General features: G+C 52.2%; 1 long non-coding RNA gene across 4 annotated transcripts in view; it reads right to left on the reverse strand.

The window, feature by feature from the left end:
* Positions 1-4,539: 4,539 nt before the first annotated feature.
* LOC140393038 (uncharacterized) overlaps positions 4,540-25,931 on the reverse strand; it is a 76,047-nt gene continuing 54,655 nt past the window's right edge. For all 4 annotated transcript variants that reach the window (XR_011935475.1, XR_011935471.1, XR_011935477.1 and 1 more), the window contains exon 4: positions 4,540-5,026. This is a non-coding gene — a long non-coding RNA (uncharacterized lncRNA). The remainder of the gene's footprint in view (positions 5,027-25,931) is intronic.

Here is a 25,931-nt window from a genome sequence, read left to right on the forward strand (position 1 = left end):
GTGGTGCAGTGGTTAGCACGGCCGCCTCACGGCACCGAAGTCCCAGGTTCGATCCCGGCTCTGGGTCACTGTCCGTGTGGAGTTTGCACATTCTCCCTGTGTTTGCGAGTGTTTCGCCCCCACAACCCAAAGTTGTGCAGGGTAGGTGGATTGGCCATGCTAAATTGCCCCTTAATTGGAAAAAATGAATTGGGTACTCTAAATTTATAAACTAAAATTGAGCATTTTAAAGTGAAATAAAATGCAGCAGATATTAAAATTAAACTGTATGTATGAATAATCATGAACCATGGTAATTCCCTTTGGCGGTAACAACACTATAATATCTTGTTGATAATCAATATGATGTTTCATTTCAATTCAGAATGATTGACAATGCAAGAAACATAAATATATGTAATTTTGTACATATATGTTTGCTAAGTGACAAATCTATCGTTCGATCTGTTGTGCACCAGCCCTGTGTTATTTATTAGCATGGCTGAGGCCACTGTGAAGATGCTTTTCTGTGGAATTACACTGAATTAGCACTAGCTGTGAGCAGTCTGAACACTGTTGCTGAGACACTGAGACAAAAACAAAGGATAAACATAATTGGGAATTAAGGATGCAAATTAGCTTACTTGTCCAGAAAAGGTGAGACTTTCATCATGGCTGACTCCTTGGATGGCATTCACCCATCTTGTCCGCGGCAGGTTTGGTAGCAGGCGGGGGCAGAGAATTTAGTGGGAATCAAAATGTTTTAAACCTGCTGGTGAAAAATCACCAACGGCGGGTTAATGGGTCGTGCTTCCCGCAGGCTGGTAGCATGAATGTCATTTGAATTCTTTTGCATCTCATAAGTGCTCATGAAAACAGCAGGCCGCCAGCATGCCGTCAGGCCTTCCAATCTTGCGTTACGCCAGTGTGAAATTACATCGGTCTAAAACCTGAGTGATAAATTGATATGAGTGACGTGCGCAAGGTGGTCCTCAGTTTTCCAGAAACATTGAGATGAGTACAACAAAGCCTTCCTGCCATAGTATTGCTCTGCTCCTGATATGCTGTAGACCGCTCTGCCGGGGCAGACCGGTTCCTGACTCCATACCCATGCCAAGTTGGTCTTCATGGACAGCATCGTACCGCTGGACACATGGACTCTTCTGTTTCACCAAGTTTGATCGGTACTGTGCCAGCAGTAGGGAATTGTGGAATACAGGGGCCTCCTTCCCCCCGCGGTGTCACACTCAAGTGTTTATATGGGCAGCATTGTGCTGCAAAATTGATGCAACAAAAGAGCAGAGGTGGAATGGGGGAGCGGGCGGGCAGGCAGGGGGGCGGGGGCAGTTGTGCTGCTGGCCTGACGAAGATGAAGGCATCATTGTGGAAGGAAGTTTGTTCAAAGAGTAGGGGACGAGGGCAAGGGCTCACAATGGCAGGCAGAGGGGCAAGGAAGTGGATGAAGATGAACAGTTGAAGGCACAGGGAAAACTGCGGGATGGGAGAAATGCTGGACATCGAAGGTGCATGAAAAGCTCACAAATGAGGGGGTCGAAGGAATACCACATGGTTCACTGTAAGGGGATGGATGAAGACTGTAGATGAGGTGCGTAGATGTCCAAGTGGGGTATGGCCCTCTCTCAAGTTGGGGAAGAGTGGCTGAATCATAGAATAGAATCATAGAATCTCTACAGTGTGGAAGGAGGTCATTTGGCTAATCGAGTCTGCACCGACCCTTGGAAAGAGTACCCTTACTACGTCCTGTCCCTACCCTGCCCACACCCTGACCCGACCCTATCCCTGTAACCCCACCTAACATTTTGGACTCTATGGGGCAATTTATCGTGGCCAATCCACCTAACCTGCACGTCTTTGGACTGTGGCAGGAAATTGGAGCACCCGGAAACCCACGCAGACATGGGGAGAACGTGTAAACTCCACACAGACAGTCACTCAAGGACAAAATTGAACCCAGGTCCCTGGTGCTGTGAGGCAGCAGTGCCAACCACTGTGCCACCATGCTGCCCACTTCTTCCTGAGGCGCAAGCCTTTTTCCTCTGAGTTGCTGACATCCTGCATGGTCTGGTGAAGATAGCTGGGCTGGAGGGAGTGAGATAAGTGTGCTTGACTGGTGTTTAAATATGGCACCTGCATCTCCATACCCACCAGCTGATGGCGGGCAGATGAATCAGCTGCTGGCCCACCAGGTGACTCGAAGGGGAAGCCGCCTGGGCATCATTAGTGAGGTTCCAAGTGCAGAATTAGCGCTGCCGGAACCTCCCGCAGCTGCAATTCGTCTCAAAATGGGGGAATTCCACCCTTAAATTCAGCTTCATATGAAAGACGAAACAAATCATTTCAAACACAAGAAACAACCTTGCTACGACAGGTAGTTAGATGATTAGAAATACTTAATATACATTAAAAATACTCATAATAATGGGTCCAAAACTGAACTATGCGATACTCGTGTACATATGCTTTTATTTAAAATCCGTCTCAAAATAAATGGGTTAATAATATCTTCAGAAAAATATCAAAAGAGAAAATTTAGACAAACATGTTTTTGATATTTACTTTGTTAATTGTTTTAATGTGTGTTCACAATTAAAAGGCGGTTTCCATAATCCAATCAAGGCTGGGATTTTGTTAGTTCATTAGAGACAAGCTGGGAGGTTGGAGAGGGTAGAAATGGCAGCAAAAGATACCAGGAAGGAAATTCTGTGTTTAAGCTGCTGGGGGATACTCCCTGAAGCAGCCGGGCTGGCAGAATGAGGCCGTGCTTGAAGGCAGTGGGACGATAAGTTTTATAAAGCACAAATGAGGAGATTTAAGAAAACCTGGTTTATTAACACACACTAGTATTTGCAATAGATCCCAACCGTGTCTGAACTGTCGGGACCATATCTGGTCCACTTTATGCAGAACGTAACTGTGGATGATTTAGGGTTCCCCACCCCTTTAACTTCAACTTTGTAGGCCTTGTGTGGGTTATAACGTGATGTGAACCTGTTAAACAGGCAATTAGTTGGGATTTTACCAGTGCTTTTCCATTTTGCGAGGGGCACAGGAGCCTCAGAGCCTCGCCAGCTAAGAGGAGGTGAAGGCATACCTGAAGGTCAGCCTTGGCTGAAGTTAGCCATGATGTGGAGATGCCAGTGTTGGACTGGGGTGAGCACAGTAAGAAGTCTTACAACACCAGGTTAAAGTCCAACAGGTTTGTTTCGATGTCACTAGCTTTCGGAGCAGCGCTTCCATTCACCTGAGGAAGGAGCAGCGCTCCGAAAGCTAGTGACATAGAAACAAACCTGTTGGACTTTAACCTGGTGTTGTAAGCCTTCTTACTTGGCTGAAGTTGGCAGCAGAGAGGTACAGGTATCATGAGGCTTCAAAGGACACAGATGAAAAGGGTGCAGAAGGGCATGCAGGCTCTTCATGGAAGCAAATGGCACCCATCAGAGAGGGTCTACCATCAAAATCTTTGCTCCCTGCAAATTTTGGGGCAACGTTGTTGAAGACTATGGGTGAGATTCTCGCAATGGGCGACTAAGTGATCCCACCAGCAGGAGAACAAGAGTGATTTCCGCTAGCGCTAGGAGCTGCCCCGACATGCCATTTAATGGCATGTTGAAATTATTGTTGCCTCAAACGGGTTTTCAGTACCATACCATGGCACACCAGTCTCTGCAAGGGACTGAGAGGAGCAAGACCTAATCTCTCTGACAGGTACCACACCTCAGAGATTGAGGCACCATGTTTAAAGGGCACCCCTATCTCAAAAGTATGCTGCAGCCTCCCTGTAAATCATTGACAAGGCACCCCCCCCCACCCTAATTGCTCGCAAAGGCTCCCCCCAACTCAGTGCCCCCTTCAGCCCCACAGCTGTTCTTTCTGGGACACACTTGGGAACAAAGAAGACGTCTCTTAAAAAAAACTGTGGTTAGGAAAACACCTGCTCCCCTGAGTTAATGGATCACTGCAGAGCTATATAAATAAACAATCTGAATATCCCCATTGAAACTGCCTCGACCTGTCAATCTAAACACCTTTTGCAGGCAATGGTGTGTGAAATTGAATGCAAATACTGCAGTTCAAACCTTTTAGCCATCTCGGCATTCGCACAAGCTTCTCTCCTTGAAAGGGATTTGAAATTGGCCGTGATAAAACTAGTTCAGAAGTTTCGACACATTAAAGGGATTACTTTTACCTTAATCTCACAGACATTTGAACATGGCACGTTGACAGACTTTTAAAGGGTTTAGGGGTACAGATGGGAACACTCATTTTATTATGAGAGTTGTGTATTTTTGAGATGAAATGAAAATCGCCATAGTCCCCGAGAACCATAGGCTGCTCTCGCCTCTTGAGGGGGAGATGACTGGTGGTGATTTAACCTGAGGGTCACCACACCTCAGGTGAGGGACAAGGCAAAAAAGGCAGGGCCTTTAATAACCTCAGCTCCACAACACAAACCAGCTGTCCAGCTGTTGTGTCTAAACCACAGTGTGTCTTTAACCCATATACAATGGACAAATGGCCACAAGTTGTTTCATACAATAATATAATTTATTTACTGTTGCACAATTGTTACACACATGCAGGTTGAACTATAAGTCAGTGCATCCAAGACCTTAACTGAACTTTCAAGTGACTAGCAAGTACCGGGCAGATATGGCTTTATCTGCAGTCCGCTGTCTGGCAGTGTTGAAAGTCAGTTGCTGGTCGTCAATGTCCTTGGCTTTGGTCCTTCTATCAATAGCTATATAATGGTCTTCCTCTTCAGCCGGTGAAGGGTCACTGTGTTGTTGGTTGCTGTCGAGAGAGCGAGTGATGGGTTGCGCAGCACCTTTTATCCCCAGAAGTTTTTGTGTCCTTTTGAGCGGTCCCAGGTGAATGTCCAATCAATCGATCAGGGCTTGATCACCCTGATCGATAATGTCCAAATATGATCCGCCACCTTGGTGGTGGGACGTGTCCTTACCGGCCATGTCCGTTGGTGTCCGAGGCATGTAGGCCTTTCCAACTAAGGAAACAGATGCCACCAAGTCTGCAACATAATAATAATCTTTATTGTCACAAGTAGGCTTACATTGACTGCAATGAAGTTACTGTGAAAAGCTCCTAGTCGCTGGCACCTGTTCGAGTACACAGAGGAAGAATTCAGAATGTCCAATACACCAACAGCACATCTTTTGGGACGTATGAGAGGAAGCCTGAGCACCTGGAGGAAACCTACGCAGACACGGGGCGAATGTGCAGACTCTGCACAGACAGTGACCCAAGCGGGAATTGAACCTGGGACACTGGCGCTGAGAAGCAACAGTGCTAAACACTGTGCTATTATGATTCCCACACCATGTCAATCTACATTTCAAGCCCATTGTCCTTGGATGGCCTCTTAATGGCCTTTTTCCTGGGCTGTTAGCAAATGTCTGGGCTGCAGCTTTTTGTTTGTTTGCGAGTTGCTGCCTGTCTGTCCCTGTACTTCGCCACTTTTCCCAGCGTCCCTTGCCGGACGCCATTTTAGGTGGCCACACAGCCAACTGAACTAATCGACTCCCTATTTTGTTTTACGATACTGAGTGACTGTTTAACGGGTTTAGGGGTACAGATGGGGACACATTCACTTTATTATGAGAAAACTTTAATTTTTAGGTGCTGAGTGACTGTTTAAAGGGTTTTAAATTTGCAGATGGGCAGCGCAGCCAAACGAGCCCCATCCCACGAAAGACCCCCGACCTGAATCTCTCCAACCCAGAACAAGCCCCCCCTGACCTTCACCTCCTATGAAGGACCCCATCCTTGGCACCCTGGAGGCAATTGTTGGGAGGATACTCACCCCCTTGCCACCCCTCAGACTGCATTGTGCCAAGTTCACGTTCTTTAGGACTTGCACCAATTTATGCCAGGGGGACTCTCGGTTGGGATGATTGGAGTATTCCAGATGGCAGGTGAATCGGGCATCCTGACCAGCAATTAGATGCTAAGCAGCTCTATTGAGCTGTTTTCATGTTCTCACTGGGTCGGGGGGAAAGCTCATCTGGGACGTTGGGAAACCTGTTATGGCCAACTGGGAGGGTCAGGAAACCACTGACCGGTTTGACATCTGGCGTGAATCCTGATTTTAGTTCGACATGGGTTTCAGCAGACCATCATATCTAGCAGGCGGCCCCGGAGAATCCTGGTCTATGTCTCTCAGTCTGGTCATTGACTGCAGCATTGAAGTTTTACTGTGGGCTTTAATTTCTACACCTCCAGATTATTCCAGGGATATTCTGTAGATATCTGTGAGATGTCTGTCTGTGGCCCATCGCTGTGTGCATCAAAATGATCTCCAATACTATATCCAAGAGGGCCAGTCAATATTTTGTTTTAATAGATTTAGAGTACCCAATTCATTTTTTCCAATTAAGTGGCAATTTAGCGTGGCCAATCCACCTACCCTGCACATCTTTGGGTTGTGGGGGCGAAACCCACGCAAACACGGGGAGAATGTTGCAAACTCCATGGACAGTGACCCAGAGCCAGGATCGAACCTGGGACCTCGGCGCCGTGAGGCAGGAGTGCTAACCCACTGCACTACCGTGCTGCCTTGAGGGCCAGCCAATATATAGTTTCACACTGATCCGTAAAACCATAGTGCAGGCCATAGGCCTTCAGCAGATGTCTTGATAAATCCAGTGGAGGTGAGCTATGCTTTGCACAAATGGGTGCTCCCAAGGGGAGAATCCTTACATAATGAGGACATTCTAGATTTCGGAACCTCCTCTAAGGATAAGGGTATGGAGGGGGATGATGACCAGGCACAACAGGCTGAAGTCCCTTAGAGACTGCAGGTAAGGGGCAATGAGAAATGTGTGAGGGAAGCTCATGACAAACAAAACAGAGATGCTCCTCATGAGCCTGCCTTAGACACCCAATAAACCTTTCAACTTCTAAAGACCTTTCCTTGTATGCTCTTATCATCTCACAGGACCTGTCATTATATTAGGTCATGGTATGGAAAATTAATTGACTCAATCTGGTATTCTCCTTCCTGTTGTTCCTTCTGCCTCACACAAATACATCAACCACATGAGGAGGGTTGATAACTCCATTTGGTGGGTTCTTATTTTTTGGAGCGATGAGATTATATACAACAATATCTGAAGGTTAGTCTAAATGCCTGGTCTCTAGGTCTACTTCTATCTTCTGTCTGATCATTACATGAGTATTTACCTCACATGTGATGCACAACAGTTTAGATATATCCCTTAAAGTTATACCACAACATCCTCCAATTTCTCTAATTTAAAGTTGTAAGCTTAAATAATCAGAACCCTTTACATTACTGATGTGGTGGGTGTTCTGGATCACAAACAGGTCACCAACACTGGAAGTGGTGCAACTCTATTTTATTATAAGGTTAACTATATTAACATACTTGAACTGTGGGTAAATGCAATACCAGCTTTTACTGTTGACCCTTGCCTAGTCCTAACCAGGTGATGCACTCAGCACATGGTGAATGTCTGTGTTGCAGGCTGTGAGCTCTGTGCTCCGAGCTGGCTGCTACTAGAATGAGCGGGAACTCTCCTGCCCCCTGTCTTTATAGTGTGTGTGCTCTCACTGGTGATTGGCTGCGGTGTTGTGTATGCTGATTGGTCCCACTGCATGTCCATCAGTGTGTGTGTGTGTGTCTGCACCATGATATACTGGTGAATATTATGACAATTACTTCAAAAGAAAACGGATGTGCCCAGACTCGGTAACTGAAGTTGACTTGAGATCGCTGAATGTTTCAGAATTCTGGTTTTCTATAGGAGTGTTGTACTTGGATTCTCTCTTATTTGGTGTTCTACTTGTGATGGGGTTACTTGGTGTTTCTTGTTCTGGTTCTTCCCTGATTTGTTTTTAGGTTTCTTCGCAATGTCATGACATTGGTTATTTGTTTTTGATAGAATCAAGCTTCTGGACAAATATGAATGATTTCTGCTGAATTCCATGTTCCCTTAGTCGGGTGTTGTATTCATACCTTGGGCGGGATTCTCCGAAATTCCGGCGAAGTGTTGATGCCGGCGTAAGCACCGGTGCGTTTCACGTCGGCATCAATGGGCCCCATAGCCCAGCGATTCTGCGGCCCACAAAGGGCCAGCACGGGCGCCACGGGAAGCACGGGGGAGCGGCCCCAGACCAGTGTCATTGACACGCGCCGCGGTGCACTGAAATAAACGCGACCCCCCCAAAACACAGCCGAGGCTTGCAAGGTGGCCGTCTGCCGCGCAACGCCAAGGTTCAGGGAGGGCGACTTCGACACACTCCTGGACGTCGTGGAGCAGAGGAGGGGGCTTCTGTAACCCGGACCCAGCCGCAGGACCGCACGCAACATCGTCCTGCGTATGTGGAGGGAGGTGGGCAAGGCCGTCAGCACAGTCGGGCCGACACCCAGGCGAGCAGTGTCGCAAGAAGCTGAACGATCTACTCAGGGCAGCGAGGGTGAGTACCCAGCACTCTGCCCATGGCACCAACCCCCCTACCCCCCACACATGTGACACTGCCCCCCCCCCTCCCCAGGGGGACGATACAACCCCCGCTGTGACCCACATGGCTGCACCCACCAATGTCAGCCGCATTGGCTGTGTGCCCTATGCACCTAGATCATCACAGACCCAACTGCTGGGCTGCATGCGTCGGACCGCCTAACACTGCTGATGTTTGTATGCCCCCCCCCCCCCCCCCCACAAGGACAAGAGCGCCCATAACCGTAAAGAGTAGGAGAAAACCGGAAGGTGTGCACCTGAATTGCACTGGACTGGACGTCGCTGGCGTACCTGAAGACCGGGAGGTTGTCCATGCCGAGATCAGGAGCGCACCACCAAGTGAGACCCGCCTGCCTGACCCCAGCCCCTCACTCCACCCCTACCTCAACCCCTCACCCCACCCCTAACTCCACCCCACAATCCACCCCCTCACATCACCCCACTCCTCACCCCACCCCTCACTCCACTCCGCAATCCACCCCCTCACCCAACCCCGCAACCCATCCCTTCACCCCACCCCCCACTCCACTCTGCAATCCAGCCCCTCACCCCACCCCTCACTCCACTCTGCAATCCACCCCCTCACCCCACCCCTTCACCTCACCCCTCACCCCACCTCCTCACCCCACCCCTCACCCCACCCCTTCACCCCACCCCTCACTCCACTCCGCAATCCACCCCCTCACCCCACCCCTCACCCCACCCCTCACCCCACACCCCACTCCTCACTCCACTGCGCAATCCACCCCCTCACCACCCGTCCACCTGTCTAACCATACATGCTGTATTGTGTCTTGCAGGACCACTCGACGATGGACCCGGCCCATCAGGCGCACCCCACCCCCAGCTAGTGCCAGGGCGGCCACCCCCCAGGGACTCAAGCACCGACGGGGAGGGCAGCCATAACAACAGCCCTCCAGCCAAGTCGAGCCAGGAAATCACGAACCAGGGGACGGAAACACAGGGGACAGACAGACAGGACACCACAACCTAGGGGAACAGCACACAGGGGACTGACACAACACACCACGCCCCAGGGGACCCTGGACTTCGGGACCGATGAGGACATCGACTTTACGCCACTCTATCCCCTGCAACCTCCACCATCGCAGTGACTCTCACCTCGGTTGGGCACTTTAGTGATGAGGCTTCTGGGACACTCACTGGTGAGCACCACACAGCCGTCCCGGTACAGCAGGTGGAGGTAGAAGCAGCCAAGGGGCCGGACAGTCGGAGGACAGACCGGTCTCAGCAAACAGCTGCCGCCCAGATGGGTTCTGGGTTCCTGGAATACCCACTCCCACCCAGTGACCCGATGCAGTCAGAGACCCAGGGACGAGAGAAAGGGATGACGGCCGGCATCCAGCACCTGTAGACGCAGGTGGAGGAGTCCAAACGCGTGCAGGAGCAGGGACTGGTGCCGGTTATGCTTGGCACCCAGGCCGAAACCGCACGGGTGGTGTCCGCGGTGGAGGCAATGGGGGCGACGGTGTCAGACATGGGTCGGTGCATGCAAGGCCTGGGGCATTCTGTGCACGTGGCGTCCATGGCCCAGGACAGGGCTGCCCTCTCACAGGTAGCCATGAGCCAGGGCCAGCAGCAGATTGCAGCAGCGCTCAGCACCGTGGCCCAGTCTCAGCAGGCCATCGCTCAGAGCATCGGCGCCATTGCCCAGGTGCTGGCCAGCATCGCCCAGACTCAGACAGGGATGGCCCAGTCCCTGAGCTCCATGACTGCAAACTTGAGGAGCCTGGTCGATACCAGAGTGGGCCTCCAGGACTGGCAGCGCCATGTGCCGGGGGTGCCTCGGGTGGTGGATCCTTGCACCCACATCCCACAGCGAAGCCCGGGAGCCATCGGGCACCCTGAGGGAGGAGGAGGTGCTGGGGCCCGTTCTGGGTCCCCCTGCAGGAGAGGTCCCGGAACTGTGGCACCTTGGACTCCACACCTACCATCCCTGATGCATCTGGTGGGCAGCGGGCAGAACAGGGTGGCAGCATGCCATCCTGGTTGCCTGAAGCGCAGCCTGGCCCATCCAGGCCGGGCTGTCCCAGGAAACGAGCACCAACGGGGACCCTAGTCGAAGGGCGGGAGTCACAGTAGTCCACCTCCACTTCTGCTGTACCGTCTGGGGAAACACCGAGACGTGTAAGGCCAGAAAGGTAGATACCTAGTAAGTTGGCACGGGTGCAGGGCACAGCTTAGTTATTGGGGCTGTCATAATATGCACTCATGCACATCATGAGGTAAAAGCAGGCAGTGACAGACACCTAGGTGAGCCAATCAACATGCAGAATAGAACATGACCAATCACCAGACAGAACACCAGAGGGGGGCTTCCAACTATAAAACACACGAGGCATCAGCACTCTGCCTCTTTCCACTGGTGACAACTGTAGTGACAGTCAGGGTGTACAAATCATTCAACACCTTCTACACGTGGATCAGTGCTAGCCTGGTCCAGATAGTTAATGTTAGTTTACTTAGAGTAGTAGAGAGTCAACCCACAGGCAGCTGTGTGCTTCGTTACTGAAGTTCAATAAATCTTATTAAACCAACGCCTACGTTTTGTGTATGCTTGATCATTTAACTGCATCGTGTTGCAGTCCGTGTTACCCCAGGGTGACTAACACAACATGATACCAGAACTGGCTACTGCTTCTAAGTCATTTACCTTCAAAAATTCACTGACGACCAGCAACTGCCTTCCAGCGGCATGGAAAAGATCCAGGCACCTCCGCAGCTCCGGATCTCCGGGAACCTTGGCATCAACTGGCGGGTCTTCAAGCAGAAATTCAGTCTATACATTGAGGGCTCGATGCCCAAAAAATTGTGCTGCTACTGTCGACTGCGGGGGACCAGGTCATCCAAATCTTCAATTTGCTCACTTTTGCCAACGGTGAGGACAAGACCAAGTTCCAGACCGTCTTAGCCAAATTAGACAGTCACTGTGAGGTCGAGACGAACGAAAGCTTCGAGCGTTATGTCTTCCAGCAGCGCCTTCAGGGTAAGGATGAGCCTTTCCAGTCTTTTCTCCCTCATCTTCGCATTCTAGCGCAATCCTGCAACTACGGTGACACCGCTGACTTCCTCATCAGGGATCAGATCGTGTTTGGCGTCCACTCCAACGCCCTGCGGGAGCAGCTCCTAAAAATAAAAAATATGATCCTGCCAGTGGCCATCGAGACGTGCAAAGTCCACGAGCAGGCGAAAAGTCGCTATTCCCACCTTAAGTCGGCAGAGCAGGACCAACTTGCCTCCCACGAGGCTGATAGTGTACAGGTCATCGCCTGAATGCGGCGCCTGAGCATCGATGAAGGCGGCCATTTTGCATGCTTTTCCAGGGGTCCCATGCATGCGCACTACAGGCGGGAGAATGAAGTGGCCAAAGACTACACTGCGCAGGTGCGAGCGCCGGCTGAGCGCACTGCGCATGTGCGACGACGCACCAAGCGTCATGACGTCTACATGATGACGTGCCCCGACTGCGGCACTGCCCATTTAAAGCGGCAATGCCCTGCAAGAGGCAGGCGATGTCTCAACTGCAAGAAGCTTGGCCATTATGCGGCTTTGTGCAGGTCTGCACCTCCGATAGGGGGCCAGCGATCCCAGTTCCAACGCAGACGCGTTCGAAGTGTGCAGCAAGGGCTGCTGGATTTGGAACCTGATCCCGCCACGGATCCAGAGGACAACGGCCCAGAGTCCCCATATTGAGTGGGCATCATCACCATGCATGACAGGGCCTCCTCGCATTCAGCAACACACACACCATCCTCAATGTGGATTATGCGGACGGGTGGCGTGCCACAGTACAAGTCAACGATTGTAGCATCCGGTTCAAGCTGGACACCGGTGCTTCGGCCAGTCTAATATCCCGAGCAGATCTTGCTCGTACCCAAAGGCAGCCAACAATTCTTCCTCCAGCCTGCCAGTTGCTCGATTACAATGGAAATGCCATCACTGCGTTAGGGTCCTGTCACCTGCATGTATACATCAAGGCCACTTTGCGGTTTGAGATCGTCAAGCCCGGCAAGGTTTCTCTGCTTGGTGCCCATGCATGCAAGCTGCTCCATCTCGTCCAGCGTGTCCATGCCATGTCGTCTGCCAACACCACTCTTCAGGCCGACATTGAGGAGCTACTATTGCAATACCCGGATGTGATCAGTGGGATGGGTACGCTGCCCTACCGCTATAAAATTCTGCTCAGGCCTGATGCCACGCCTGTCATCCATGCGCCACGCCGGGTGCCGGCGTCCCGAAAAGACCGTCTAAAGGCGCAGCTGCAGGAGCTCCAAGATCAGGGAATAATAACCAAGGTGACGGAACCAACTGACTGGGTCAGCTCGATGGTCTGTGTCAAGCAGCCCTCTGGAGAACTGCGCATTTGTATCGATCCCAAGGATCTGAACCACAACATTATGAGGGAACACTACCCGATCCCAAAGTGGGAGGAGCTGACGAGTGAGATGGCACATGCCAAATTCTTTACAAAGCTGGATGCATCGTGTGGCTTCTGGCAGATACAACTGGACGAGTCCAGCAGGAAGCTCTGCACGTTTAATACACCCTTCGGCAGATATTGCTACAACCGCATGCCGTTTGGTATTGTTTCAGCCTCTGAAACCTTTCATCGAATAATGGAGCAAATGCTAGAGGGCATTGACGGTGTGTGGGTTTATGTTGACGATGTCATCATATAGTCCATGACCCCGGAGGAACATGTTTCCCGTCTGCAACAAGTCTTCAGGCGCATACATGCCAACGGCCTGAAATTAAATAAAACCAAATGCTCCTTTGGCATGTCGTCAATTAAGTTTCTGGGTGATCAGATCTCCCAGCAGGGCGTGCAACCAGACTCGGACAAAGTCAAGGCCATCAACACAATGAAGACCCCAGTGGACAAGAAGGTGGTCCTCCGCTTCCTGGGGATGGTAAATTTTTGGGGGAAGTTCATTCCCAACCTCACGTCACACACCACGGCCCTCAGACACCTGGTGAAGTCCACCGCTTTCCAGTGGCTACCCACACATCAAGCAGAGTGACTTGAGTTGAAAGCGAAGCAAACCACCGCACCACACTGTTGTAGCTTTTTATGACCCAGCGAGGGAGACTAAAATCTCCACAGACACCAGCCAGGACGGCATTGGGGCGGTGCTCCTCCAGAAGGTCGACACCTCGTCCTGGGCCCCAGGGGCCTTCGCGTCAAGGGCCATGACCCCCACTGAGCAACGATATGTTCAAATAGAGAAAGACTGCCTGGGCCTTCTCACTGGCATCGTGAAATTCCACGATTTTGTCTATGGTCTCCCGCCCTTTACAGTGGAGACGGACCACAGATCCCTAGTGCACATTATACACAAGGACTGAAATGACATGACACCCAGGCTCCAGCGGATTCTCCTTCGACTCTGCAGGTATGATTTTGAACTGCTTTATACACCTGGAAAGGAGCTAATCATCGCGGATGCCTCGTCGCGTGCCATCACCTCGCCATGTGAGCAGGTAGACTTCATACACGACATTGAGGCGCAGTGCAACTGTGTGCCAGCACCCTCCCGACATCCGACGAATGACTCGTCATCATTCGAGAAGAGACCGCCAAGGACCCTCTGCAATAACGGGCCATACATTACCTCACAAATGGCTGGCAGAAAGGGCAATGCCCCCAATACTATAATGTAAAGGATGACCTAACTGTTGTCGAGGGGATGCTCCTGAAATTGGATTGCATCGTCATTCCGCGCAGTCTCCAGAGCTTGGTGCTCACGCAGATACACGAGGGACACCTCGGTATTGAGACGTGCAGGCGCAGGGCCTGGCAGGCTATCTATTGGCCCAGCATCAATGAGGATATATCAAACATGGTCCTCAATTGCGTGACTGCCAGCACTTCCAGCCTGCTCAGCCCAAAGAAACGCTCCAGCAGCACAAGATCGTGACCTCTCCGTGGTCTAAGGTCAGAGTTGACCTTTTTCACGCCAACAGGCGTGACTGCGTCCTGATAATTGATGACCTCTCCAGTTACCGCGAGGCAGTGAAACTGTCTGACCTAACATCCAGGACTGTCATAAAGGCCGGCAAGGAGGCATTTTCCAGGCATGGAATCCCGCTCACGGTTATGAGCGACAACAGTCCCTGTTTCTGTAGTCAAGAATGGTCCAACTTCGCAAAGCAATACACTTCCAGCACATCACCTCGAGCCCGCATCACCGCAATCTAATGGGAAGGTCGGAAATGGGGTCCATATCGTGAAGCAGATGCTCTGTAAGGCTGCGGACTCAGCTTCGGACTTTAGTCTTGCTCTTCTGGCGTACAGGGTAACCCCTCTGTCCAACGGTATGTCTCCGGCACATAAGAACATAAGAACAGAAGAACGAGGAGCAGGAGTAGGCCATCTCGCCCCTCGAGCCTGCTCCACCATTCAATGAGATCATGGCTGATCTTTTATGGACTCAGCTCCACTTTCCGGCCCAAACACCATAACCCTTAATCCCTTTATTCTTCAAAAAACGATCTATCTTTATCTTAAAAACATTTAATGAAGGAGCCTCAACAGCTTCACTGGGCAAGGAATTCCATAGATTCACAACCCTTTGGGTGAAGAAGTTCCTCCTAAACTCAGTCCTAAATCTACTTCCCTTGATTTTGAGGCTATGCCCCCTAGTTCTGCTTTCACCCACCAGTGGAAACAACCTGCCCGCATCTATCCTATCTATTCCCTGCATAATTTTATATGTTTCTATAAGATCCCCCTCATCCTTCTAAATTCCAACGAGTACAGTCCCAGTCTACTCAACCTCTCCTTGTAATCCAACCCCTTCAGCTCAGGGATTAACCTAGTGAATCTCCTCTGCATACACTCCCACACCAGTACGTCCTTTCTCAGGTAAGACCAAAACTGAACACAATACTCCAGGTGTGGCCTCACTAACACCTGATACAATTGCAGCATAACCTCCCTAGTCTTAAACTCCATCCCTCTAGAAATGAAGGACAAAATTCCATTTGCCTTCTTAATCACCTGTTTAACCTGTAAACCAACTTTTTGCGACCCATGCACTAGCACACCCAGGTCTCTCTGCACAGCAGCATGTTTTAATATTTTATTATTTAAATAATAATCCCTTTTGCTGTTATTCAGCAATGGATAACCTCACATTTGTCAACATTGTATTCCATCTGCCAGACCCTAGCCCATTCACTTAACCTATCCACCTCCCCCAGAACCGATTCCAATGCCCCAGGAATTTGAATTCCTCCCTCTTGCACCATCTCTCGAGCCACGCATCCTATCCTGACATTCCTACTCTGACTAGCTCGTGACACTGGTAGCAATCCTAAGATTACTGCAGCACCTTATGAACCGTAACCTGCGGACGACTGTTTCGACCATTCATGTACCTGACCTGGATCACCTTCCAGTGCTGCAAAAGATGCAGCAGATCAGAACCCGGCAAAAGCTGACATATGATGCTAATGCTACTGATCTGCCCGTGCTCTCTCCGAAGGACGCTGTTCGCGTCAAGTTGCCTAGTGGAGACTGGTCAGCTCCAGCTATTGTTGTTCGACAGGCTGCTCCCAGGTCGTTTGTGGTTCGCATGGCTGATGGATCTATTGTCCGGCGCAACAGAAGGGCACTACGCAAACTTGCCTGCCCACCACTGGATCTCACGTTCCAAGATGTCGTTCTGCCTTATCCGGACACCTCACTCCACGAGGCCACCAATCTGGCTTGATGCCAACCTGTCAAGACACCATCATCCCCGCCTCCACCTCTCAGGCAGTCCACAAGAATCCGATGACAGCCTCAATGACTGGACATATAAATAGTTCCATTGTATATATGCTGTTATGTTTCTGCACGCTAGACACCTTACATGTACATAGCCATTACTGACCAATTGCTGAATGTAGTTACTTTGTAAATATGTCGTATATGTTCTAAGCAGCCGACAATTTTTTTTTAAAAGGGGGGGGATGTCATAATATGCACCCATGCACATCATGAGGTAAAAGCAGGCAGTGACAGACACCCAGGTGAGCCAATCAACATACACAACAGAACACGACCAATCACCAGGCAGAACACCAGAGGGGGGCTTCCAACTATAAAACACACGAAGCATCAGCACTCTGCCTCTTTTCACTGGTGACAACTGTAGTGACAGTCAGGGTGTACAAATCATTCAACACCTTCTACACGTGGATCAGAGCTAGCCTGGTTTAGATAGTTAATGTGAGTTTACTTAGAGTAGTAGAGAGTCAACCCACAGGCAGCTGTGTGCTTCATTACTGAAGTTCAATAAATCTTATTGAACCAATGCCTACGTTTGGTGTATGCTTGATCATTTAACTGCATCGTGTTGCAGTCCGTGTTATCCCAGGGTGAATAACACGACAGGGGCTAGGGCACATGTACAGAATTTCTCTTATTAAACACATTGTAACACGTATAAAAGCACCTCAGTGCTCTGTCCGATGCGTGCATGGGTGGGGAAGGTGAGGGCGGTCGGTGGTGGGGCAGGTGAGGGTGGTCGGTGGTGGAGGAGGTGAGGGCAGTCGGTGGTGGGGGAGATGAGGGCGGTCGCTGGTGGGCAGGGTGAGGGCAGTGGTGATGAGGTGGTGCCATGCCGTGGTGTATGTGCCCATGCTCAGCAATCCCCCGCACCCCCCAGTCAGTGAAACGTGCTACTATCGACTCCTCCCATGCCCGTTGGCCCAGCCGGTGACATTGGGCAACCTCCCATCCCTGTCCAGCCCCCTTGTCCGGTACATTGCCCCCCCCTTCTGTCGTGTTAGGTACACTGATATAACACTGGCTGCAACTGAATCCAGCTTAGATCAAAAAGATATTCCAGACCTTGAAGTTAGTTCAATCAAGTTTATTGAACTAATAGCACAGTTAGCACCGTTCTCTGTGAGTTCGACTCTCTGCTAATTTAAGTGTGGTTACTCTGAACCAGACTAGCTCCTAGCCACGGGGCGGAGGTGTGAGATTGTAACAACACCCTTGACTGACTCTCTAGATGTTGATCAGTGGAAAGAGGCGGAGTGTCAGTGCCTCGTTCCTTTATAGTCAGATCCCACCCCTGAGTGTCCTACCTGCTTATTGGTCATGTCCTGTTCTCTGTGTCCATTAGCTGCTTGTCTGTGCCTGCCTGTATATCATTATGTGTGTGTCTGCATATCATGACATCTCCCCTTTTTTTAATGTTTGGATGATATATGTGAACGTATTTACAAGAATAGGCCAATATTAACATATATACATGCAGTGGATGTGAACATATGTACATGTGAAAACAGCTGTCTAATGCGAGAACACAGAACAAAGCAAACAGAACAAATGTTCATAAGTCCAGTCTCTGGGACTTGCGTCTGATCTTGGTCGATCGCCGGAGAGGTGGTGGTGGGGACAACGGCGCCTTGATGGGTGGGATTGAAGCCTGACTGGTGGCCTCGTGAGTCGAGGTATCAGGAGGTGACAAAACAACAGAAGGAAACGGAGAAGAATGTAGTTGCGGGCAGGCAGCTTTGCGCAGTGCCCGCCTGTTTCGTCGCACAACAGAACCATCAGACGTACAACATACGAGCGGGGGCAGCCAGTCGAACAACGACAGCTGGAGCTGACCAGCCTCCATAAGGGATCTTGACCCGAACAGTGTCTGCCGGGGATAACACGGGCAAATCGGTGGCATGAGCATCATAGCCCTATTTTTGCCGGTCTCGGAGTTGCTGCACCTTCTGCAGCACCGGGAGGTGATTCAGGTTGGGCAAGTGTATGGCTGGAAGTGGCGTTCGCAGGTCCATGTGCATCAGGAGTTGAGCCGGCGACATGCCAGTGGACAGTAGAGTCGCCCTGTATGCAAGCAGCACAAGGTGAATGTCAGGCGCAGAATCCGCAGCCTTGCAGATGAGCTGCTTCGCTATGTGCACCCCTTTCTCAACTTTTCCGTTTGACTGCGGATAGTGTGGGCTGGAAGTGACGTGTTTGAACTGATACGACTGGGCAGAGACCATTCATGGCTGCTGAAGCATGGGCCATTGTCACTCATGACAGTGAGTGGGATACCATGCCTGGAGAACATCTCCTTACAGGCTTGATGACGGTCCGAGATGTGAGGTCCGAGAGCTTTACGACTTCAGGATAATTGGAAAAGTAATCAATGATTAACACTTAATCACGACCATTTGCATGAAAGAGGTCGATGCCAACCTTGGACCACGGAAAGGTTTCGATTTCATGCTGCTGAAGTGTCTCTTTGCTCTGCGCTGGCTGGAAGCGTTGACAGGTCGCACAGTTAAGGAACATGTTCGCGATATCCTGGCTAATCCCGGGCCAATAGACAGCCTGCCTGGCTCTGCGTCTGCACTTTTCTACACCCAGGTATCCCTCATGGATTTGGCGGAGCACCAAGCTCTGCAGACTGAGTGGAATGACAATCCGGTCCAGCTTGAGGAGGATACCATCAATCGGCGTCAGGCCGTCCTTTACATTGTAAAATTGAGGGCACTGCCCTTTTTGCCAGCCATTGGCTAGGTGTTGCATAACACACTGCAAGAGGGGGTCTTCGGATGTCTCCTCACGGATATGAATCACCTTCTCATCAGATGCCGGGAGGGTGCTAGCACACAGCTGCACCTGTGACTCAACCTGTGACTCAATTTGCCGGATGACGTTCAGTGGTTCACTGGGCACGGTGATGGAGCGGTACAGTGTATCGGCGATGATGAGCTCCTTGCCAGGCATGTAGACCAGGTCAAAGTCGTCCCTTCTGAGTTTGAGGAGGATGCGCTGCAACCGAGGCGTCATGTCGTTCAGGTCCTTGTGGATAATGTGGACCAGAGGCCTATGGTCCGTCTCGACAGTGAATGTCGGCAGGCCGTAGACATAGTCGTGAAACTTGAGAATGCCAGTGAGAAGACCCAGGCATTCCTTCTCTATTTGTGCATACCTTTGTTCGGTGGGCGCCCTTGATGCGTAGGCAACCGGTGCCCAGGATGAAGTGTCATCGTGTTGCAGCAGGAGCGCACCAATGCCACCCTGGCTCGCATCTGTCGAGATTTTTGTTTCCCTGTCTGGGTCGAAAAATGCCAATACGGGTGCAGTGGTGATCTTGGCTTTCAGCTCCAACCACTCTGCCTGATGGGCCGCCGTCCACTCGAAGGCAGTGGACTTCTTCACTAGGTTTCGTAGGGGGGTGGTGTTTGAGGCCATGTTTGGGATGAACTTGCCCAGAAAATTGACCATGCCCAGGAAGCGCAACACCGCCTTCTTGTCTTCCGGGACCTTCATGGCGGTGATGGCCTTGACCTTGTCTGTGTCGGGGCACATGCCCTGCTGAGAGATCTGGTCTCCTAGGAACTTGAATGTCGACATGCCAAAGCTGCATTTGGCCCTGTTCAGCTTCAGGCCATTGGCATGGACACGGCGGAACCCTGCTGGAGACGGGAAATATGCTCAACAGGGATCGTGGACCATATGATGACGTCGTCCATGTACACACGAATCCCTTCGATGCTCTCCATCATCTGCTCCATGATGCGATTAAATATCTCCGATACCGAACGGCATACGGTTATAGCAGTACCTGCCAAACGATGTGCTGAAGGTGCAGAGCCTTCTGCTGGACTCATCCAGCTGGATTTGCCAGAACCCATGTGACGCATCTAACTTCGTGAAAAACCGTGCATGTGCCATCTCACTGGTGAGTTCCTCCCGCTTCAGGATGGGGTAGTGTTCATGCATTATATTCTGGTTGAGATCCTTGGGATCAATGCAGATGCGCAGGTCTCCAGAGGGTTTTTTAACACACACCATCAAGCTGACCCAGTCAGTTGGTTTGGTTACCCTGGAAATGATCCCCTGCTGCTGCAGCTCCTTGAGCTGTTCCTTCAGGCGCTCCTTCAGCGGAGCCGGGACCTGGCGTGGTGTATGGACCACTGGCTTGACATCAGGTCGCAGTAGGATCTTGTACCGATATGGCAAAGTGCCCATCCCGTCAAACACATCTGGATACTGAGCGAGGATGTCGTCAATGCCAGCTTGAAGATCCACGTTGGAGGATGTCGTTGAATAAACCCGCTGCACCAGGTTTAGCTTTTTGCAGACATGCGCGCCCAGTAGGGGTGCCCTGTCCGGCTTGACAATTTCAAACCTTAGCCGTGCATGGGTGCTCCGGTTGGAGACGAGTAGATGGCAGGATCCCAGTGCCATGATGGCATTCCGTTATAGTCTAGGAGCTGGCAGGCTGCTGGAAGGACCTTGGGGGGCTTCTTGATGCGTTTGAAGTCTGCCTGTGAGTGGAGGTTGGCGGAAGCACCTGTGTCCAGCTTTAACTGGATGGAGCAGCGGTTGACCTGCATCACCGCACGCCATTCGTCCTCCGAATCCACAGCGAGGATGGACTGAATGCGAGATGAGTTAGGTGTGGCATGTTCGCGTGTAATAATGATGCCCACTCGGTAGGCGGACTCCAGGCACTCGTCCTCTGGATCCGTTGTGCTGCCAGGATCAGAATCCTGTCATCGTTGTTGCACACTCTGAACGCGCCGTCATCGGAATTGGGATCGCTGGCCCCTGACTGGTGGTGCAGACCTGTACAAGGCTGCATAGTGTCCAGGTTTCCTGCAGTTTAAACATCGCCTGCCTCTTGCAGGGCAATGTCCCTATAAGTGGGCGTTGCCACTGTTCGGGCACGTCATGACGTCGGCGTCGTCACGCGGTGTACGCCGTCGCACATGCACAGTACGGTTGGCAGACGTCTGCACCTGCGCAGTGTGGGTGTCGGCCGCTTCGTTATCCCGTTCGCATCGCGCATGCGTGGGGCTCTGGGAAAAGCATGCGAGGTGACTGCTGTCTTCAATGCTGAGGCGCTGCATCCGGGGTATGGCCTGCACACTCACGGCCTCGTGGGAGGCAAGTTTCTCATTTTCAGCCGATTTGTATTGGGAATACTGATTTTTTTGCGTGCTCGTGCACTGTACATGTTTCAATCGCGACTGGCAGGGTCATACGCTTGATTTTTAAGAGCTGCTCTCTCAGAGGATCAGAGTGAACTCCAAACACGATTTGGTCTCTGATCATGGAGTCAGCACTATCACCAAAGTTGCAGGACAGGCGGAGGTTAGTTAAGAAGGCATTGAAAGATTCATCTTCACCTTGAAGATGTTGTTTGAATATGTAGCGCTCGAAGATTTCATTGGTGTCCACTTCACAGTGACTATCAAACTTGTCCAGGATGGTCTGAAACTTTGTCTTGTCCTGGCCTTCGGTGAAGTTAAACGAGTTGAAAAGTTGGATGGCTTGATCCCCCGCAGTTGAGAGAAACGCAATCGTTCTTGTATCAGACGCACTCTCGAGGTCTGAGGCTGCGATGTACAGCAGAAACTTTTGCTTGAATGTCCGCCAGATTGCCGGAGGTCCTGAGCTGGTGAGGAGCCTGAACCTTCTCCATGGTGCCGGGATACAGTTACTAGTTGTCACGGAACGGACTGAGGTAAGCCACCTTAAATTAGTAGTCCCCTGGTATCATGTCGTGTTAGGTACACTGGTATAACACTGGCTGCAACTGGATGCAGCTTAGATCAAAAAGATACTCCAGATCTTGAAGTTAGTTCAATCAGGTTTATTGAACTAATAGTACAGTTAGCACCGTTCTCTGTGAGTTCGACTCTCTGCTAACTTAAGTGTGGTTACTCTGAACCAGACTAGCTCCTAGCCACGGGGCGGAGGTGTGAAATTGTAACAACATCCTTGACTGACTCTCTAGATGTTGATCAGTGGAAAGAGGCGGAGTGTCAGTGCCTCGTTCTTTTATAGTCAGATCCCACCCCTGAGTGTCCTGCCTGCTTATTGGTCATGTCCTGTTCTCTGCGTCCATTAGCTGCTTGTCTGTGCCTGCCTGTAAATCATTATGTGTGTGTTTATATATCATGACACCCTCCTCATCTGGAGAGGGTTAACTGCCAGCCGCTCAGGCTGGAGGGTCACCTTCGTCGTGATTCCCCCCTCCCCCTACAGCACATTGCCCCTTTGCTGGGCTATATTGTGGAGGACGCAGCATACCGCAACAATGCGGCCGACCCTCTCCGATGGGTACTGGAGGGCCCCACCAGAGCAGTCCAGGCACCTGAATCGCATCTTCAGCAGCCCAAAGCACCCCTGGTCGCACAATGGGTATCATTGTAGTGGTGCTCCAGGTCGATCTGTGGCCTCCGTATAGGCGTCATCAGCCACGACTGCAATGGGTAACCCCTGTTGCCCAGCAACCAGCCCCGCAGCCGGGTGGGGGTGTCCCTCGAACATGTCGGGGATGAACGATTGTGCCAATATGAATGAGTCATGTACACTGCCCGGGTACCGGGCTCAGACGTGCAGGATCCTCACCTGGTGGTCACAGACCACCTGCACGTTCATGGACTAGGACCCCTCCCTATACATGAACATTGGCCTGTTATCTGATGGTGGCCACATGGTGACGTGCACCCCTTCGATCGCCCCCTGGACCACGGGTATCCTGGTGACCGCGGCGAAGCCCGCTGTCCAGACATCCTGGTGGGCGCGGTTCAGAGGGAACTGAATTTACCGGTCCGCGATATCATACAGGGCATCCGTCACTGCATGTATGCACCTGTGCACCGATGCCTGGGTGATGACGGACAAGTCCCCACTCGGAGACTGGAACGACCCATCGGGTAGAGGTTGAGCGCGACTGTCACTGTGACGGCCACAGGGAGAGGATGTCCAACCCTCAGTCCCACGTGGTGCCAGGTGTGCCATCAGGTGGCAGATATGGGCGATGGTTTCCCGGCTCATCTGGAGTCTCCTCCTGCATGCCCTGTCTGGCAGGCCTTGGAAGGACATGCGGCGCCGGTACACAAGAGGCCTCATTGGGTGCCTCTGTGGAAGTGGCACCTCCTCCTCCTCCCCCCTCTCCCCCTCCTCCTCCTCATTGGCATCCTCGTCCAGTGGCTCCCCCTCATCGTGGTCCTCCTCTTGCGCGTACCGGGCGGGTGGCCCTCCAGCCTGAGCGGCCGGCAGCTCACCCTCTGCGGCCCTCTCCTCTGCTGCAGCCTCCGCCTCCTCGCTGTGATGCCCCTGCTCCAGCTCCCACAGGGCTGCATGCAGAGCAGTGGCCCCCGCCACGGCGGCCAACATCGCTGGAAGATGCACAAACATTATGATCTGTAGGGGGTGGCGATTGACAAAGTTTCATCATGGCGCATACCCTGCTCCACAACCAGGTGGCATGGGCTATATGGTCGCCCTGGTTGGCAGCTCGCGCCCCAGCCACACATGCACCCACCCCCATCCGCCCCCTCGGTGCCCTGACTCCTGTCGCCTGTCCCTCCTGCCAGGGCCACCGTTTGACTGCCCTCACCGGGGGGCTGCTGTGCGTGCGGCCCTGGATCTATCCGCCAGTGGGTGCCACTGGCTGGGTGGGGGACGGGGGTGCGCGGGGGGGGAGGGGATAGTACCCATCTGAACGGCCGGGAGGCCTGGGCTGAGCCAGCGACCAGGGTGGGTGCCCAACTGCATGGCGCCATCATGACGTCCATGGCGTTGGCACCGCCCTGTCATGCCGGGCTGTTCCCGTCTCGCCATCCTGAGGTCCCCTCACGCAAACCCCTACATCCTCCGGTCACAGTATCTGCCAGTACAACTGGTTGACGCTTTTTAAAACAATCTTAGAACCATGGTCACGCTGGCGGGACTTCGGCCCATACGGGCCGCAGTATCGTGGGGGCCCGGATTATCGCACGCGAGCCACCTCTCGCGATTTTCCGGGAGCGGGAGAGAGAGTGAGAGAGAGCTGGTGTACTGCTTGGGAACAGGTAGGTGATATAAAGTTGCCCCCAAGTTCCAGCGGCCTTCATTTCCGGGTGCAGGAGGGAGCCGACGTGCAGCTTGGGGACAGGTAGGTGTAATAAACTTACCCTCTGGTTCCAGCGGCCTTCAATTCCGGGAGCGTGAAAGAGAGAGAGAGAGAGGGAACCATAGTGCAGCTTGGGAACAGGTAGATGATATAAACTTACCTCCAGATTCAACAGCACAACTTGCGCCGAACCTGGACCGATTCAGTGACTGTGGAGGGGCTAGCACCGGTGCCATGTGGAACACATTTAATTCCAATGAGAAACGGTGCGGAATTCGCCAGGTCCGTGATTGACACTCAGGAGGCTGATAAGCTGCAGCCGCAAATACACACTTCACTCCCCACACACACCATCCCAGCCAACAAGATGGCACTGGTTGCACTGAGCGTGCCCATCCCATAGGTGGCTCGACCAGGGCCAGAGGACACCTGGGGGGTGGCCTGGGGGAGGCCTCCATATGACCTAAGGCCCTAAATTCACAGTGGGCAGTCAGAAGTGTGTGCAGCTGCATGGCTGCCTTGTGACCATGGTGCTCCGTGCCCGTCCACCTCGACCTCACAGCCCACGTCCTGGTCACCCCCCCCCCCCCCCCCCCCTATTTCCCCCCGGGTCCTGGCAGAAGCTCCTTGGCCAGTGACACAACTGTCATCACACTATAGCGATGTTGGACACTTTCTGTACCCCCTTTCTCTCCCTCAGCAGCCACGAGGCTGGTTTCACGATTGTTAAAAGCACAAGTAAACCACGCCGTTGAGAATTCGATCAATCGGAGATGCAGAATCATGGAGGCCCCGGAGAATACCGGGTCAGGCCTGCCAATGATATCCGTTTATTGTACGGGCATTCCGGAATGCATTGATGCAACTGTCGAGGTGACGGAGAAATACGATTTGGCGTCAAATCGACTCCCGTCGCGATTTCGGAGTTGGAACCGATTCTCCACCCAATCGCATTTCCCGATTTCCCCGCTGACCGATAGAGAATCCGCCGAAGGTGTATGGCCCGCAGTGCCAACCGGGGCCACCGTGTAGCCCATGGAAGCTGGCTGGGCATGGGAGTATGCGCCATGCTAACATGTTGGCCTTCCACCCCCCTGCAGACAATGGCGATTGGCGTTCAACCAGTAATGCTGGCCACCGTGGTGATGGTCGCAGCTCTGCGTGATGCCCTGCGGCTGTGTGAGCGGGGGCCGCTCGGAGAGGAGGGGGAAATTGCAGCAGCAGAGCGGGCAGCAGCAGAGCGGTCAGCAGCGGAATGGCCAGCAGAGGACGAGGCTACAGAGGAACGGGCTGCAGAGGGACAGGTGGCGGTCGTGCAGATTGGAGGACGACAGGACGAGGAGGAGGAGCTGCCAAGGAGGCATGGCATGAGGGCACGAGTGCAGTGTTTCAGCATTCTGAAGATGCGCTTCAGGTGCCTGGACCACTCTGGTGGGGCCCTCCTGTATGATGCTGAGAGCGTCACCTGCATCGTGGTGGTCTGCTGCATCCTCGAAAATAGCGCGCAGCAGGGGGCGATGTGCTAGAGGAGGAGGATGAGGAGGAAGGGCAGTCC

The sequence above is a fragment of the Scyliorhinus torazame genome, chromosome 2 (genome assembly GCF_047496885.1).
Source record: "Scyliorhinus torazame isolate Kashiwa2021f chromosome 2, sScyTor2.1, whole genome shotgun sequence".
NCBI classification, from domain to species: Eukaryota; Metazoa; Chordata; class Chondrichthyes; order Carcharhiniformes; family Scyliorhinidae; genus Scyliorhinus; species Scyliorhinus torazame.